The sequence below is a fragment of the Gopherus flavomarginatus genome, unplaced genomic scaffold, assembly GCF_025201925.1.
Source record: "Gopherus flavomarginatus isolate rGopFla2 unplaced genomic scaffold, rGopFla2.mat.asm mat_scaffold_144_arrow_ctg1, whole genome shotgun sequence".
In the NCBI taxonomy this organism is placed as follows: Eukaryota; Metazoa; Chordata; order Testudines; family Testudinidae; genus Gopherus; species Gopherus flavomarginatus.
This window is the reverse complement of record NW_026114702.1, coordinates 17,232-32,529: the sequence shown is the minus strand read 5'-3', so window position 1 is coordinate 32,529 and position 15,298 is coordinate 17,232. Positions and strand designations below refer to the sequence as shown.

Sequence of the window (15,298 nt, the reverse complement as noted above, 5' to 3'; positions counted from 1 at the left end):
ACGGGTCACTTGCTGGAGGATTCTCTGCACCTTGAAGTCTTTAAAGAATGAGTTGAAGACTTCAATAGCTCAGACATAGGTCAGGGGTTTGTTACAGGAGTGGGTGGGTGAGAGTCTGTGGCCTGCTTTGTGCAGGAGGTCGGACTAGACGATCATAATGGTCCCTTCTGACCTTAAAGTCTATGAGTCTATGAGCTCTGACACTGCAGAGTCTTTACCTCATGTCCCCCTTCCCAGCTCCAACACTCCAGAGCCTTGCCTGTGTCTCTTTTTCCCGTTCCCTATTCCCATCTCCTCCCATTAGGAAGCATGAGTCTAATTTCCCTGCCTACTGCCTGTTTGACCTCAGTTTATACAGTAATATTCTCAGCTAGAACTTAATCAATCATTTTACTGAAATGTAACTAACCAATTCTAACCTATTGTAACAGAATTCTCTAACCAATTACATCTCACTCCCCTAATTAACTTACACCCAGCAAAATTAATTCTGCAGCAGACAGAAACAATTAGAGGACCAGACAGATTGACAATAGAAAAACGGAGGCCATAAAGATAAACCCTACAGAAATGAGGGTTTCACATCCACAACCATGGAGAAGGGATTTCTTGCCAGACCAGATGCTCCCTTAAGATCATGCATCCGACGAAGTGGGTATTCACCCACGAAAGCTCATGCTCCAATACGTCTGTTAGCCTATAAGGTGCCACAGAACTCTTTGCTCCTTAAGATCTGTTTCTTTATCTGGTGGTGATGGGCACTATCGGGACAGGATCATCTTCCTAACAGCGCAACCCCACCTTAGTTCAGTGTGACGGGTTTGAGAGGTGAGGATGTGACTGTTCGCTTCCCAGCGTATGGCTGCCCCTGCTGCTTAACCAAAGGCCTTAGCCTACGAACAAGGGCTCAGACTCTCCTAGGGAGAGAAGACCCAGACACAGGCAGAGTAGGATTTTGGTTCTTTGTTTTATACCCCTGTCACTAGCTAAGTGATAAAAATACACCTAAGTTCTTGAAGTCTAGGCCTCTATAGGCAGCCTGAATATCTCTATTCTAACAGCCATCGGTCCCTGTGGAAAAATGATCTATTCAGGGTTGTCCCTAGACATTTTGGTGCCCTACACAGCACCCCCGTCCCCCAGCCCAAGCTGGCAGAGTGGAGCAGGCTAGGGCCAGGTCAAACCACTTCCCACCACCCTGTAATTGCAGGGCAGGCCCGACCCCACACTCACCGGGTGGCAGGAAGTGGAGTGATCCGGCCCCAGCCTGCTGCACTCTGCTCCCAGTCTTGGAACTTGGGGGGTTGGGGGAAAATGCCCCCCAGCACTCACCAGCACCACAGCTGGGAGCTGGTGGAGCAGAGCAGGCTGGGGCCAGGTCGTTCCACTTCCCGGCGCCCAGTGAGTGCAGGGTGTGCCTGATCCCTCCTGCAGTCCACTGGGATGTAGCTCAGGGGAAGAGGTGGAGTAGGGGGAGGAATGGAGTGGAGCAGGGGTGGGAAGAGGCGGCATGGGGGCAGAGAAGGGGTGGGGGCTTTGTGGCAGAGGCAGAGCAGGGGCAGCTTTCCTGGCTGGCTCAGCCAGCTGAGGGATCGGGCTGGCCGCTGGAGCAGTACACAGCTGCATAGGGCACCAGGAAAAATGGGGCAATTTGGTGCCTCCACATCCGTTCACCAGGCAGTGTCCCTGTAGTGTGTGCTGTCTTCATAGGTCCTTTCTCAGTCTTTCTCACCCTCTTGTCCTGAGTCTCCTGTGTCCCTGCTTTCAAGCACAGACTCACTCTGGCTGTTCAGGAGAGGGGAGGACCATGCCTGTGTGTAGCCAGCAGACAGCGACAAAGACTCCTAGCCAGCCTGCTCCCTGCCATGCCAAACACCCACTGAAGGCCACCCGCAGACCAGCAGGCGAGGCGGCTGCTGATGCTCTGTGGCCAACATCAGAAGAAGGTAGGAAAGCAGGGCCAGCCCCCTGGTGTGGCCTCTGTCTGTTCCCACTCACAGTGCTCACTTTTGCAGTGGGGCAGGAGATTTTACCCCAAGAGGCTTTTCCCCAGCTGGCAAGAATCAGAGAAACACCCAGGCTCCCAAGATGCTATTTACCAAGCCCCCTCAAGTACAGGGACAGGCGCACATTTGGAAGAGGGAAACTGCTCTACACACCAGCCCGGGCAGCTGCCCAGTTTCTTTGGCAAGTCAGGAACAGCAAAGACTAGACTGGAAGCACTTGGAGCTCATGTCCCAGCCTTTGTGGTGTCCAAATCCTGACTCTTTCCTAGGGCTCTAGCTGAAGCCAGAGCATTGGCCTGAGCAGCCAAGAAGAGGTTCCAGCCCTGAAGGGAGCAGGACTTTCAGCACAACGGTAAAGCTGCACAAGCACAGAGGGACTCAAACTCTCAATCACCTGATCCAAAGTCAGATGCCTTATCCATTAGGCCACATGGTCACACAAGAAAAACCTCTCCAAGTACTTTAGAGAAGACGGACACTGTGTTTCTCAGACTCAGGTCATCTACTGACGGGGGCCAAGACTCTCTGGGCACAAGAAGTCGAGTTCCCAGTGAGCTGTGAGACTTAATTCTATGGAACCAGGTGCAGGACTTTGGCAGGGAGGCTCAGGCATGGGGGATTGAGGTGCAGCGGATGGACCGGCTGTCTAAGTGCAGAGATTTAGTCACACTGAGGCACACGAGGGAGGAAGAGGAGGATTTCTGCTGATGGTCAGTGGATGTGCAGAAAAAAGGGTGTTGATTCCCCCACCCTAAATGGGCTGGTTGGCTTGACCCTCCTCCCCTCTGCAGAGCATGGTGGGGACTGCAGCTCACCTCTTGTGGGGCAGGAGGACACAGGTGCAGGGCGCTGGGCTCCGATGCACCTGGAAGGCAGATCCAGTGGGGTGGGGTGGGGTGGGATGGGGTGGGGCAGGGCAGGGCAGGGCCTGTGGTTTACGTTCTGCATTGCCTGGTGCTGGGCCATTGCAGAATCCCCAGCCATGCCGCACAGCGCACCGCAAGAGGTGGGGGGGAGGCCAAGCAGATGATCCAGCATGAGGGGGGAGAGGATATCTGGTTGGGGGAGAAAAGGCCTTAGGCTGCACTGGGGGAGTGCAGAGCAGGGGTGACACCCCAGAAACCTGCAGCAAAGGGATGGACAGGTGGGCTGCGTGGATAGAAGAGGCAGTGAGCCTAAAAGGGGAGTGGGGTCTAATGGTCAGAGCAGGGAGGGGGCTGGGTGCCAGGACCTCTGAGTTCTATCCTTGGCTCTGGGAGTGGAGGGTGGTCTTGAGGTGAGAGCAGGGGGACTGGGAGCCAGGACTCCTGGGTTCCATAGTGGTGGCTGGTTTTTCCTGTGTCTCCCTCGCTAGAGGTCCCAGCCCAGTCTCCTAGTGGAATCTGATGGGGGGAGGGGGTTGCCCTGCCACTCCAGACTTGTGATTCGAACCCCTCCCCCCACGGGCTCTGACATCACGGAATCTCCCCCCCAAGTCAGAAAGTAGGAGCCCCTCCCTGCATGCAGAGGAAGCTAGTGAGATTCTAGGGGGTCTCTGGCAGAGGTGACAGCACCCACCAGACACCCACTCATGGTTGCAAGGAGAACCTCCTGCACAGCCCCCTGCTACAAGGAGCTGGAGGCACCCAGCCAGGGTCACGAGGTGAGATGGGGTGGCAGTGGCAGGAAGGAGGCAGAGCTGGGGGTGGTGCCAGGTCGGGTGCTGGCTACACAGGAAAAACCACACTGCTCCGTTACGTATTTCCCAAGGTTGTGGCTGAATACAGGGTTTGGAATGACTTCAGGGAAATATTTTGTTTGCAAACAGACTCCAGATACCAAATGATTGTGCTAATATGCTCCCCTGCGCCCCTCCCCCATTACTCCAGGATCCGAGCATCTTCCTAATTCGCAGGGTAATTCTCCTCCCAGGCTCGTGCGAAGGTGGGAAGCACCACCAGCCCCATTTCCCAGATGGGAGAACTGAGGCCCAGAGAGGCTGAGTGATGTGCCCAAGGACACCCAAGAAGTCTGTGGCAGAGCAAAGCATGTTTCTGCCTCCCTCCTCCCAGGTCTGGCCTGCTCCTAAGTCACTGGATGGTGCAGGGGCGGGGCCTCGGGGCAAGGGGCAGTGCAAGGGGGGGCCTCAGGGGAAGGGGCAGTGCAGGGGTGGGGTCCCAGGAGAAGGAGCAGTGGGAGGGCGAGGTCTCGGGGGACTGTGAGGGGGCGGGTCCCAGGTGAATGGGTGGTGTAAGGGTGGGGTCTCAGGTGAATGGGTGGTGCAGGGGCGGGGTCCCAGGAGAAGGAGCAGTGGGATGGCAGGGTCTCGGGGGAATGTGAGGGCAGGGTCTCAGGTGAATGGGTGGTGCAGGGGCGGGGTCTCAGGTGAATGGGTGGTGCAGGGGCAGGGTCCCAGGAGAAGGAGCAGTGGGAGGGCGGGGTCTCGGGGGAATGCGAGGGCAGGGTCTCAGGTGAACGGGTGGTGTAAGGGTGGGGTCTCAGGTGAATGGGTGGTGCAGGGGCAGGGTCCTAGGAGAAGGAGCAGTGGGAGGGCAGGGTCTCAGAGGAATGTGAGGGGGGGTCCCGGTGAATGGGTGGTGTAAGGGTGGGGTCCCAGGTGAATGAGTAGTGCAGGGGCAAGGTCTCGGGGGAATGTGCGGGCAGGGTCTCAGGTGAATGGGTGGTGCAGGGGCAGGGTCTCGGGTGGAAGGGGCAGTGCGGGGGCAGGGAATCGGGAGAATGGGCAGTGTGGCATTGGGGACTTCGGGGAAGAGGCAGTTTGAGGGCAGGGTCTCGGGGCAAAGGGGAAGGGTGTAGACGGGGTCTCAGCCAAAGGGGTGATGTAGGGATGGCGATTCAGGGGAATGGGTGGTGAAGGGGCGGGGACTAGAGGGAAGGGGCCGGGGGGGGGCTGGGACTGGGGGAGGGGCAGTGCAGGGGCGGGGTCTCGGGGGAAGGGACGATGCGGAGATGGGGGTCAGGGGAAGGGGCGGGGCCTCGGGGGAAGGGACGATGCGGAGATGGGGGTCAGGGGAAGGGGCGGGGCCTCGGGGAAGGGACGATGCGGAGATGGGGGATAGGGGAAGGGGCGGGGCCTCGGGGGAAGGGACGATGCGGAGATGGGGGTCAGGGGAAGGGGCGGGGCCTCGGGGAAGGGACGATGCGGAGATGGGGGATAGGGGAAGGGGCGGGGCCTCGGGGGAAGGGACGATGCGGAGATGGGGGTTAGGGGAAGGGGCGGGGCCTCGGGAGAAGGGACGATGCAGAGATGGGGGTTAGGAGAAGGGGCGGGGCCTCGGGGGAAGGGACGATGCGGAGATGGGGGTTAGGAGAAGGGGCGGGGCCTCGGGGGAAGGGACGATGCAGAGATGGGGGTTAGGAGAAGGGGCGGGGCCTCGGGGGAAGGGACGATGCGGAGATGGGGGTTAGGGGAAGGGGAGGGGCCTCGGGGGAAGGGACGATGCAGAGATGAGGGTTAGGGGAAGGGGCGGGGCCTCGGGGAAGGGACGATGCAGAGATGGGGGTTAGGGGAAGGGGCGGGGCCTCGGGGGAAGGGACGATGCAGAGATGGGGGTTAGGGGAAGGGGCGGGGCCTCGGGGGAAGGGACGATGCGGAGATGGGGGTTAGGGGAAGGGGCGGGGCCTCGGGGGAAGGGACGATGCAGAGATGGGGGTTAGGGGAAGGGGCGGGGCCTCGGGGGAAGGGACGATGCAGAGATGGGGGTTAGGGGAAGCGGCAGGACCTCGGGGGAAGGGATTAGAGGGAACAGGTGGTGCAGGGGCAGGGTTTTAGGACAATGTGAGCACAGCGTCTCGGGTGAATGGGTGGTGTAGGGGCGGGATCTCAGGGGGAAGGGGCGGTGCAGGGGCAGGGTCTTGGGGCAATGTGAGCACAGGGCCTCGGGTGAATGGGTGGTGCAGGGGCAGGGTCTCGGGGCAATGTGAGGGCGGGGTCCCGGGTGAATGGGTGGTGTAGGGGCAGGGTCTCAGGGGGAAGGGGCAGTGCAGGGTCAGGCTCTCGGGGGAAATGGGAAGCTGAAGGGCAGGAACTCGGGAGAAGGGGCAATGTGAGGGCGGGGGTGGGACCTTGAGGAAAGGGTGCAGGGGAGGGGTGTATTGGGGAGGGGCAATGCAGGAGTGTGGATTTGGGGGAAGGGGCAGAGTGAGGGTGGCGTATTGGGGAAAAGGGGCAATGCGAAGGCGGAGCCTTGGAGGAACGGCAGGGGCAGGGCTTTGGGGAATGAGGCAGGGATTAGGGGAACAGGTGATGTGAGGCCAGGACGTCGGGGGTAGGGGCAGTGTGGGGGCAGGACCCCAGGAGGAGGGGGCAGGGGCAGTGTGGGGGCAGGACCCCAGGAGGAGGGGGGCAGGGCTTTGGGGAATGGGGCAGGGATTAGGGGAACAGGTGATGTGAGGCCCGGACGTCGGGGGTAGGGGCAGTGTGGGGGCAGGACCCCAGGAGGAGGAGGCAGGGGCAGGGCTTTGGGGAATGGAGCAGGGATTAGGGGAACAGGTGATGTGAGGTCAGGACGTCGGGGGTAGGGGCAGTGTGGGGGCAGGACCCCAGGAGGAGGGGGGCAGAGGCAGGGCTTTGGGGAATGGGGCAGGGATTAGGGGAACAGGTGATGTGAGGCCAGGACGTCGGGGGTAGGGGCACTGTGGGGGCAGGACCCCAGGAGGAGGGGGGCAGGGGCAGGGCTTTGGGGAATGGGGCAGGGATTAGGGGGAACAGGTGATGTGAGGCCCAGACGTCGGGGGTAGGGGCAGTGTGGGGGCAGGACCCCAGGAGGAGGGGGCAGGGGCAGGGCTTTGGGGGGAGGGGGGAGCTCGGGGAATGAGGAGGATTAATTCAGTTCAGTGGCAGGTTTGTCTGCGGGTGACACTGGCACTGCAGGGGGGGGTTTAAAGCCGGGCTCACCCGAGGGAGGAGGACGGGGCTGGGTGGCCGGGCACAGCGGGAGTTCGGGGAGTGACAAGGAGCCGGTTACAAGGCTCATCGGACACACCCAGCAACCAGCTCACACCCAGACGGGGGGTTAAAGCCCCAGCGAACAAGGGGCGCTGGGAACATCCCCGCGGTGCAGACAAATGTATCAAGTCACCGGACAGAGACAGACCCGGCACTGACCTGCCCCGCACAGACCTGCCCGGCGCCAGGGTTGGCGGGCGGCCTTTTGGCAGTGGGAGCTTCGCCCCCCACCCCAGTCCTTGACCTTTGCCGATCAGCTGCTTTGTGCGGGGGTGAAATGGGCAAAGCGGCGCACCACGTTCCTACACGGAGCCGTTTCATACACTGCCGGAGCTCTCTGGGGGCCTTCAACCTCCCCCAACCTGCCCCCCAGTGTCCCCCCCATCCACTGTGACTCTTCTGCCACCACCGCCACCTCCTCTCCCTCTGTAGGGATCCAGCAGCTCCTTCAAGCCCCCCCACCTGCTCCCCAGTGTCCCCCCATCTGTTGTGACCCTCTCGCCAGCCCCACTCCCATCTGTGGTGATCCCTCAGCCCCCAGCATCCCCTCCGCCATCGTGTACACTCTACCTGGCCTTTCCTTTCGCCCCCGACCTCCTCCTCCCCCACCATCCTCAGCACCCTGACACCGACCTCCTCCTCTTGCCCCATCCCCAATGTCCTCCTTCCCATCCTCAGCGCCCCACCACCTTCCTCCTCCCCCACCCATCATTGTCCTCAGCGCCCCATCCCTAATTGCCTCCAACCCATTTCTCATTGCTGGGCCCCACTTTCCCATCCCCCCACTCCCCCAGTCCATTCCCAGGACTCTGCTACACCCAAACCTGCCAGGTTCCCCTTTTCAACCACTGTGGGGTTGTCCAACCCGCTGACACCCATCCACTCTGGGCTCTCTAAATCCCACATTCCCACAATGCACCTTGGTAACTCCATTCTCCTCTATCCCTAATCCTCCTATTCCCTTCCCTTAGGTCCTCCTGGACACCCCAACCCACAGTCAGGCCCCCACATACATCCCAGTCTCTCATTCACATGCTGTGCTAGTTCTTCAGAGACCCCCACAGCCCAGCAAACTTCTCCATCCATGAGCCCCATGGACCTGTGGCCGGGAAGGTGAGGAAGCTCCCACTTTGGCTGAGCTGGGTGTGGGTGTTAATCTTTTCCCGTCTTGTGTGTGCTGTGCTCACAAAGGCTTTTTGCTCCCTTGGAGTGGGGTGTGGTTTTGGCCGAAGATGAGGTGTTTTGGTAGCCCTGTGGATGCTGTGTCGTGTCTGGAATGGGGCGTGTGTGTTCCCATCATGCCCCTTCTCCTCTGCCTGCAGAGCTGAGGACAGACAGGTCTGAGGAGCAGAGCAGGAGCTCTGGGAAGGAGAAGAGCAATATGAAGATGGAGTGTAAGATGAGGCCAGGTAAGTTCTGTGGAGGGAGACATGCTGGACAGGGCCTAGGATTGGGGAGACAAGCAGGTGTGAGCCCCGGGCTCAGATTTCTAATTGTAGCTGTGATGGCAGAATGGGAGGAGGGTTGAAGCCAAAACCCTGGGGTGGGGGAGTAGCGAGAAGAGGAGCCTCACCACCATTGCTTTTTCTTTTCCTCTTGTGTTGTGTTTCATAGCAAGGGAAAAGAAGTCGCGGGGATGGAGTCCAGCCCTGAGATGAGATGGAAAGTGATCAAGAGCAGTGACAGCGTGAATCCTGTTGATGCCAGGCAAGAGCTGCCCAACTGGGACAAGAGTAACCGTCTCTGTCGGTGAGATGTGTATCTGGTTTGGGAAGGGCTCTGGTCACAGCCCTCCTGGCTCCAGGCAGGGACTTCCCGTTACCTGGGTGTGGGTTTCCGGACTAGCTGTGGCTTCAAGGGAGATGATGTTGCCATTTGTGAAGGCTGATCATCTCTCTTGCGAGGAGTGGTGTGTGCTCCCTAGCAGAAAGTTGGATCCATGAGAGTGACTCCCTGTTCTGAGTTTCTTTCTTCCTCCTAGGTTTCCTTCTCTGTGTTGGCCAACTTACACTCAAACTTTCTCTCTCTCCTTTCATGGACACCTGTCGTGTTCAGTTGCCTGCATTCTCTTCCTCTGCTCCCCCTCCCCCAGTCTCCTATGGGCTCAGCTGGGTCTATCTGCCCACGGGCAGGGTCTCTGCCATACTGGGAAGGATGTGTCCTGCCTGCCAGGATAAGGGGGTTGCTCCTCCCACCCCCTATCTTTGGGAAGACCTCATTGCTGTAACTGGGTCACAGCGTGAGTGGCCAGTAATGTCTTTGGGGCTGTGAGGTCTGAGACTGAGAGGGGTGGGCTCGCAGTCATGGCTTTGGGCAGAGGAGAAGTGGGGCTGGGATTAGAGATGCCCCTTTCACCCGCTAGCTCCATTACTGCATCACCCAAAAGCCTCGCTCAGGGTCCATTATGCTTCCATGTGCTGGGCACTGCAGGGACAATCAGAGGGACAGCAGGATGCATGAGGAAATAGATGAGTGTGTGAGGCAGATGGATGAAGGAGTGTGTGTGACATACATTGGGGATGGATGGGGGGTTGAGGGTTGGATGGACAGCAGGACAGATGGAGAGCTGTAGGGACGGATGGTGATGTCACAGGCTGGACTTGTGATGGGTTCAGCTCATGGCCGCTGGCTCTGTCATCTCCTGCCCCCATCTGCCCGTCTGACTCTGCCCCTGTCTCTCACAGGCAGCACTCAGCAGAGTCTGGCCCTGTTGTTACACTGGTGCCTACATCCAGCGCACACCTGTGTGTAATGTGCTGCTGGAGAGCTCAGGCAGGGAGAAGCATGTGGCTCGCGGCTGCTTAACCAGCTACTCCAAGGAGTGCCGCAGATCTCCCCCTCCTTGGGCAGCAACACCCTGGCCGGGGGGTTCCCTGTCCCTCCTCACTGCCAAAGCAGCCTGCTCAGCGCAGAAACCGAGGTCACCTGCCTCCGCCCAGCCTCTAGCTGGAGCTGCTCCAGCCCCGAATTGCTGGTATCCAGCCTGGCTGGAGTTGGTGCGATGTCCTAGTGGAGTCCGTTCTTTCTCCCCGGGAGATTATGATTTTCCCCACTGCAGTTAGTTGCTCTTTCTCCGCTTCTCCATAGCCCCTCCCCAGCGATAGTGACCCCTGCTGGCCAGGCATGGGAGTGTCCTGTAGGTGCCTTCTTGTAGGAGCAGTGACTCCTGGTGGCGAGGGGCAGCAATGCCTGGCATGTATCCCCCCTGGCATTGCTGCAGAGACCCCTGGTGGCAACTGAGGTCAGTTGTCTATGTGACCCCACTACTGCCATTGTGCCTGTGAGTGCTGGTGGGTAGGTGAGGCAGGGCCCTGTATGTATATCAGCCATTGGGGCAGGGCCCTCTGGGTATCCCACTCTCATCTCGGTGACTCGTGTTGCCCAGGTGGGGCAGTTCCCTGTGTGTATTTACTTCCCCCAACCCCTGCATTGGGCCTGTGACCACTGGTAGCCAGAGGAGTCAGTGCCCAAGGTGTATTCTTCACCTCCCCCAAGGTGGCAGGGTGCCTGGGTGGCTGTGTCAAGCAGTGCCCAGGGTATCTTCCAAGCCCTTTGTGGCAATGAGCCCTGCTTCTGGTGTGTATCACTCCCCCACTAGGGATGTGCACTGATGGCCAAGTATGGCAGTGCCCTTTGTACAGCCCCCTTCCCCCCCCCAGGGTGACCAGATAGAAAGTGTGAAGAATTGGGACGGGGTGGAGGATAATAGGCACCAATATAAGAAAAAGGCCCCGAATATCGGGACTGTCGCTATAAAATCGGGACATCTGGTCACCCTATCCCCTCTACCCCTGTGCCAGGTATGGCAGGCACTGATCCCTGGCATCCCTGTGGGGTAATACCCTCTGTATATCCCCCAATTGGGGCAGTGACCCCTGCTGGTCAGGTGGGGCAGTGCCCTGTGTGTGTGTGTCAGGCAATAACAAGGAAATGAAGAGGTTTGTTGAAGGGGTTCTGTCTGATTTACCATCTTCCCAGCTAGCCATCAAAGTTAAAGACCTAGCCCAGTATCCTGTCTTCTGACAGCAGCCAATGCCAGGTGCCCCAGAGGGAATGACCAGAACAGGGAATCATCAAGTGCTCCATCCCCTGTCGCCCATGCCCAGCTTCTGGCAAACTGGGGTTAGCTAGTGATACCGCTGGCGAAGCGCCACAGATGGACCTATCCTCCATGAATTTATCTAGTGCTTTTTTTAAGCCTGTTATAGTCTTGGCCTTCACAACATCCTCTGGGAAAGAGTTCCACAGGTTGACTGTGTGGTGCGTGAAGAAATACTTCCTTTTGTTTGTTTTAAAGCTGCTACCTATTAATTTCATTTGGTGACCCCCTAGTTCATGTGTTATGAGAAGGAATAAATAACTCTTCCTTATTTACTTTCTCCACACCGTTCATGGTTTTATAGACCTCCGTCATATCCCTCTTTAGTCGTCGCTTTTCCGAGATGAAAAGTCCCAATCTTATGAATCTCTTCTTAGACGGAAGCTGGTCCATATCCCCTCATCATCTTTGTTGTCCTTTTCTGAATCTTTCCCATTCCAATAGAACTTTTTTGAGATTGGGGCGACGGCATCAGCACGCAGTATTCAAGATGTGGGCATACCATGGATTGATATTGAGGCGATATGATAGTTTCTGTCGTCTTACCTATCCCTTTCTTAATGATTCCCAACACTCCGCTGCACATTGAGTGGATGTTTTCAGAGAGGTATCCACAATGACTCCCAGATCTCTTTTTCGAGTGGTAACAGCTAATTTAGACCCCATCATTTTATAGGGATAGTTGGAATTATGTTTTCCAATGTGCATTACTTTGCACTTAACAGCACTGACGTTCATCTGCCATTTGGTTATCCCGTCACCCAGTTTTGTGAGATCTCTTTGTGGCTCTTCGCAGGCTGCCTGGGACTTAACTATCCTGAGCAATTTTGTATCATCTGCAAATTTTGCCATCTCACTGTTTACCCTTTCCCCAGATCATTTATGAATAAGTTGAACAGTACTGCTACCAGTACAGACGCCTGGGGATAAGAGCGGGAAGATCCTCTTCTGACACTGGCAGACCAGGTGCCAGCTCATGCCAAGGCCCCTAGGCCTTACTGAAAAGTGACAAATGCATGGCTGGAAACTAGTCTTGCTCACCTGTTTGTTAGTGTTGTTAAAACAGGCATTAGATTCATAAAAATGTGTTTACTGTTTAGATTTTATGACAAGCTCGTGAGTTGCTGCATGCATTATTTTCACCTATAATAGCCGTAGCCCATGTTGTAAGGTGATCCATAAGCGTTGTACTACAGCTGTAAACCCCCTTGCCGCCACCCTGCCACCAGTCAAGAGAGAAGCATTACCAAGTGTGAAATGCTAGTTTACCATAAGAGGCATCATCTCCTTTCCAACAAGAGAAGGCCCTGACTGAGACATCAGACAAGCCACTGTGGATCATCCGTGGACAAAAGACCTGGTTGATTGCTCCCCTTCACACACCCATGAGGAGGCAGAGACATGCACAAACTCTTGCCCCCATCAGCTTGAGCTCTGGGGGAAAGGAATAAAAATCTCTGTCAGGAAGAAACTGTTGTCCCCACCCCTGATGCTGCTTGGACTTCATGGAAACAGCATGCCTTCTAAGCGTACGAAAAGAATTGCGGCTGCTTCAACACCTGGGTGCCAAGATAGAGTCAGAATGCCCAAGAAGAATGTCTGTGACTCCATGTTAACGCTATTCTAGTGCCTGAGAAGTTCACACTTGATACGTGGTGGGTGAAATCAAAGTGTGGAACACACAAACATGAGGAGCCCCACTGCCTTAGGGTTAGGGTTATGCCATTCGATCTCTTTCAGGGTATGTTTTGGTTCTGAGAGGTAAAAGGCTGCTGTGTGTGTGTGTGTGTGGTGTTATGGAGTGAGGTAGCAAAGGTTGGTTGCAGAGGTGGTGCATGTGCCACAAAAATTGTGACACCCCCCTCCCAGCTCTGGTCCCAGAGTCCAGTATTTGCATAAACCCACCTTCTGACCTATGACTAAAAATTTCGCCCTACTAACTCTTCCAGCAAAACAGGCCAAAGAAAGTATGTGCAAGCGCTGTACCGCAGCCCCAGTGCTCTTTTCGGTTCCTTCCCACAGAACTTTCACTGCATACCAGTCCAGTTCCTTGCTGTTGCTTGTCTAAGAGCTGCATGCATATGCTAGAGCGTACCCTGAGCTGATTCCCGACTTGTGGGCTCCATACAGCCTTGCCCATCTGTGGCGCAATGGGTCAGCGTGTTCAGCTATTAACCGAAAGGATGGTGGTTCGAGCCCCCACAGGGATGGTGATAAGCCCGTGCTACTTCCTTGCTTCCCTGAGGCCTACAGGGAGCCTCAGAAGTCCCATTTTGCTGCCTCTTGGCCTCAGTGCTTTCAGCTGGTGGCCCAAAGAGCGTGCTGGATGCCATTCAGAAACCCATCTCCCAGCAGCCATGTCGGAGGCTCAGGCTTAATCCTTGAGGCCGAGCACAAAAACTTTCGGCTGGGAACATTTTGCTCCCTTCCCGCCTCCGCCCAAGTGGCAAGGGAGAAGCGGACGAGACACGCCGGCTGAAAGACGCCTCCCTCCCACTTCCCTGTAGGCTGTGCACAGCTCTTGGCCTGCCTCATGCCTCGTCAGGAAAGAGCAGCCATGCTGCCCAAGCCTGAGTCACGAGCACAGCCTGGCCCGCCCTGGCTGACGGCGCGCAGAGCCACGCGAGTCAATGGCAGGTCAAGTCGGTAGCCTCGGCCCTTTCCCCTGACAGCCACACAGCGCTGCCCAGCGCCCGAGAGCCTCCCTAGTGTTCTCCCACAACCCGCCGGCGTGGGTGGGAAAAGGGGAGCAGGAAGCACTGCAGCCTCATTCTGGGACAGGAGGCCCTTGCCACACCCCGACCTCCCTCTTGCCTTCAGCCCAGGCAGCCAGAGAGCTCACTGGCAGGCCGCCACCTCAGCCACCTCTTGCTGCTCACCACCTCACTGGAAGGCCCAGAGGGAAAGCAAACAAACACACATGTAGCAGAGGATGGTGTCGATCCATTGACCTCTGGGTTATGGGCTCAGCACACTTCCGCTGCGCCACTCTGCTGGCTCTTCACACCCTTGCCACCCAGCCGGCACTACCCAGATTAGTGCCTTACGCGCTCGCACGCTGGCAGGCAGATGCGCAGGCTGCGAGGCAGCTGCCCTGGTCACAGGATTTTACAGCGTCTACAGGGTAAAAGGGATCTATTTGGGGTTTGGACCCCACTGGGAGCTGGGTAGCTGAGTGCCGGAGATGGGAGCACTTCTTAAACTGTTTTCAGTTAAGCCTTCAGCTCGTGGGTGACGAGGTTCAGCCTTGAATCCGTGTCTGCAGCAGGCAAGCACCTCTGGCTCAATCGGCCCCCCTCGCTATCTTAGCAGACTAAAACCCGGAGCAAACGCACATGCCTTGCAAAGGAGCAGGAGCCAGGATCTCAAACAAATATCAACATTTTATTAAGATGACGTTGAAAGAAAAAAAGAAGTGTACGGTACAGCGTTTAGGCGCAGAAGTTTCTGGTGATCAGGGAACAATGTACAGATTACCCAGGGGGTGCGAAGTTCGGTTTAAAATCGGGTGGCATAGGGAATACCTAATCTGCAATAGCCCCAACTGGGGGTAAAAGGTTAACGTACAGACACTGAGTTGGGAGGGTGTGTTGTCCATGTGAGGGCTACGTTCAGGTGTGGAGCATAACGAGCGGATACGAAGATGAGGATGGATTGACCCGCGTTTGGTGAGTTTGAACATTCAGTGTTTTTTAATCTTTGCCACAATCTAGTTTACGCAGGGTCGGTATGAACTCTACCCTGCCATCTGTTGGTGATCTGTTGTAAAGGCCTTTTGAGGCTGATGTCATTTGCATGGTTCCACCCACCCCGGATTGCATGATGGGAGTGCTTGTCCAGAGGGTCATTTCAGCTGCTGTGGGATCCCCAGTCTCTTTTTTATTGGGGCAGGAGTAATGCAGTGTATTTTCCTGTTCGTTCTGGATCAAGGAGAGAGTAATTATACCTGGCATTTGAGGCCTGAGTGCTTCACCCTTGCCCGTAAAGTACTCATCCATTAAGGGGTTTGGGTTCCAAAGACCCAAAGCTAGTGGGTGGTATGGATGGATATTTGTTTGGTTCTTGCTGGCTGGTGCTTGTGCCTTCTGGTTTCCTTCCTACCATTCCTGGTGTGTAAAGACAGAGGTGTTTTTGAATCTCTTTGAGTTGTTGTTAGTGCTTCAGTTATTTGCTTTAAGCTTATGCTGTTTGATCTCTTTCAGGGTATGTTTTGGTTCTGAGAGGTAAAAGGCTGCTGTGTATGGT

The 15,298-nt window shown here is 56.6% G+C and overlaps 1 long non-coding RNA gene across 2 annotated transcripts; it reads left to right on the top strand.

Moving 5' to 3' along the window:
• Positions 1-8,007: 8,007 nt before the first annotated feature.
• On the top strand, positions 8,008-8,826 carry LOC127041997 (uncharacterized). 2 transcript variants are annotated; one of them, XR_007771808.1, is made up of 3 exons: positions 8,008-8,067; positions 8,277-8,363; positions 8,569-8,826. It is a non-coding gene; the product is annotated as an uncharacterized LOC127041997 (long non-coding RNA). The 2 variants fall into 2 exon arrangements; XR_007771807.1 differs by having other exon boundaries at positions 8,010-8,099.
• Positions 8,827-15,298: the final 6,472 nt, after the last annotated feature.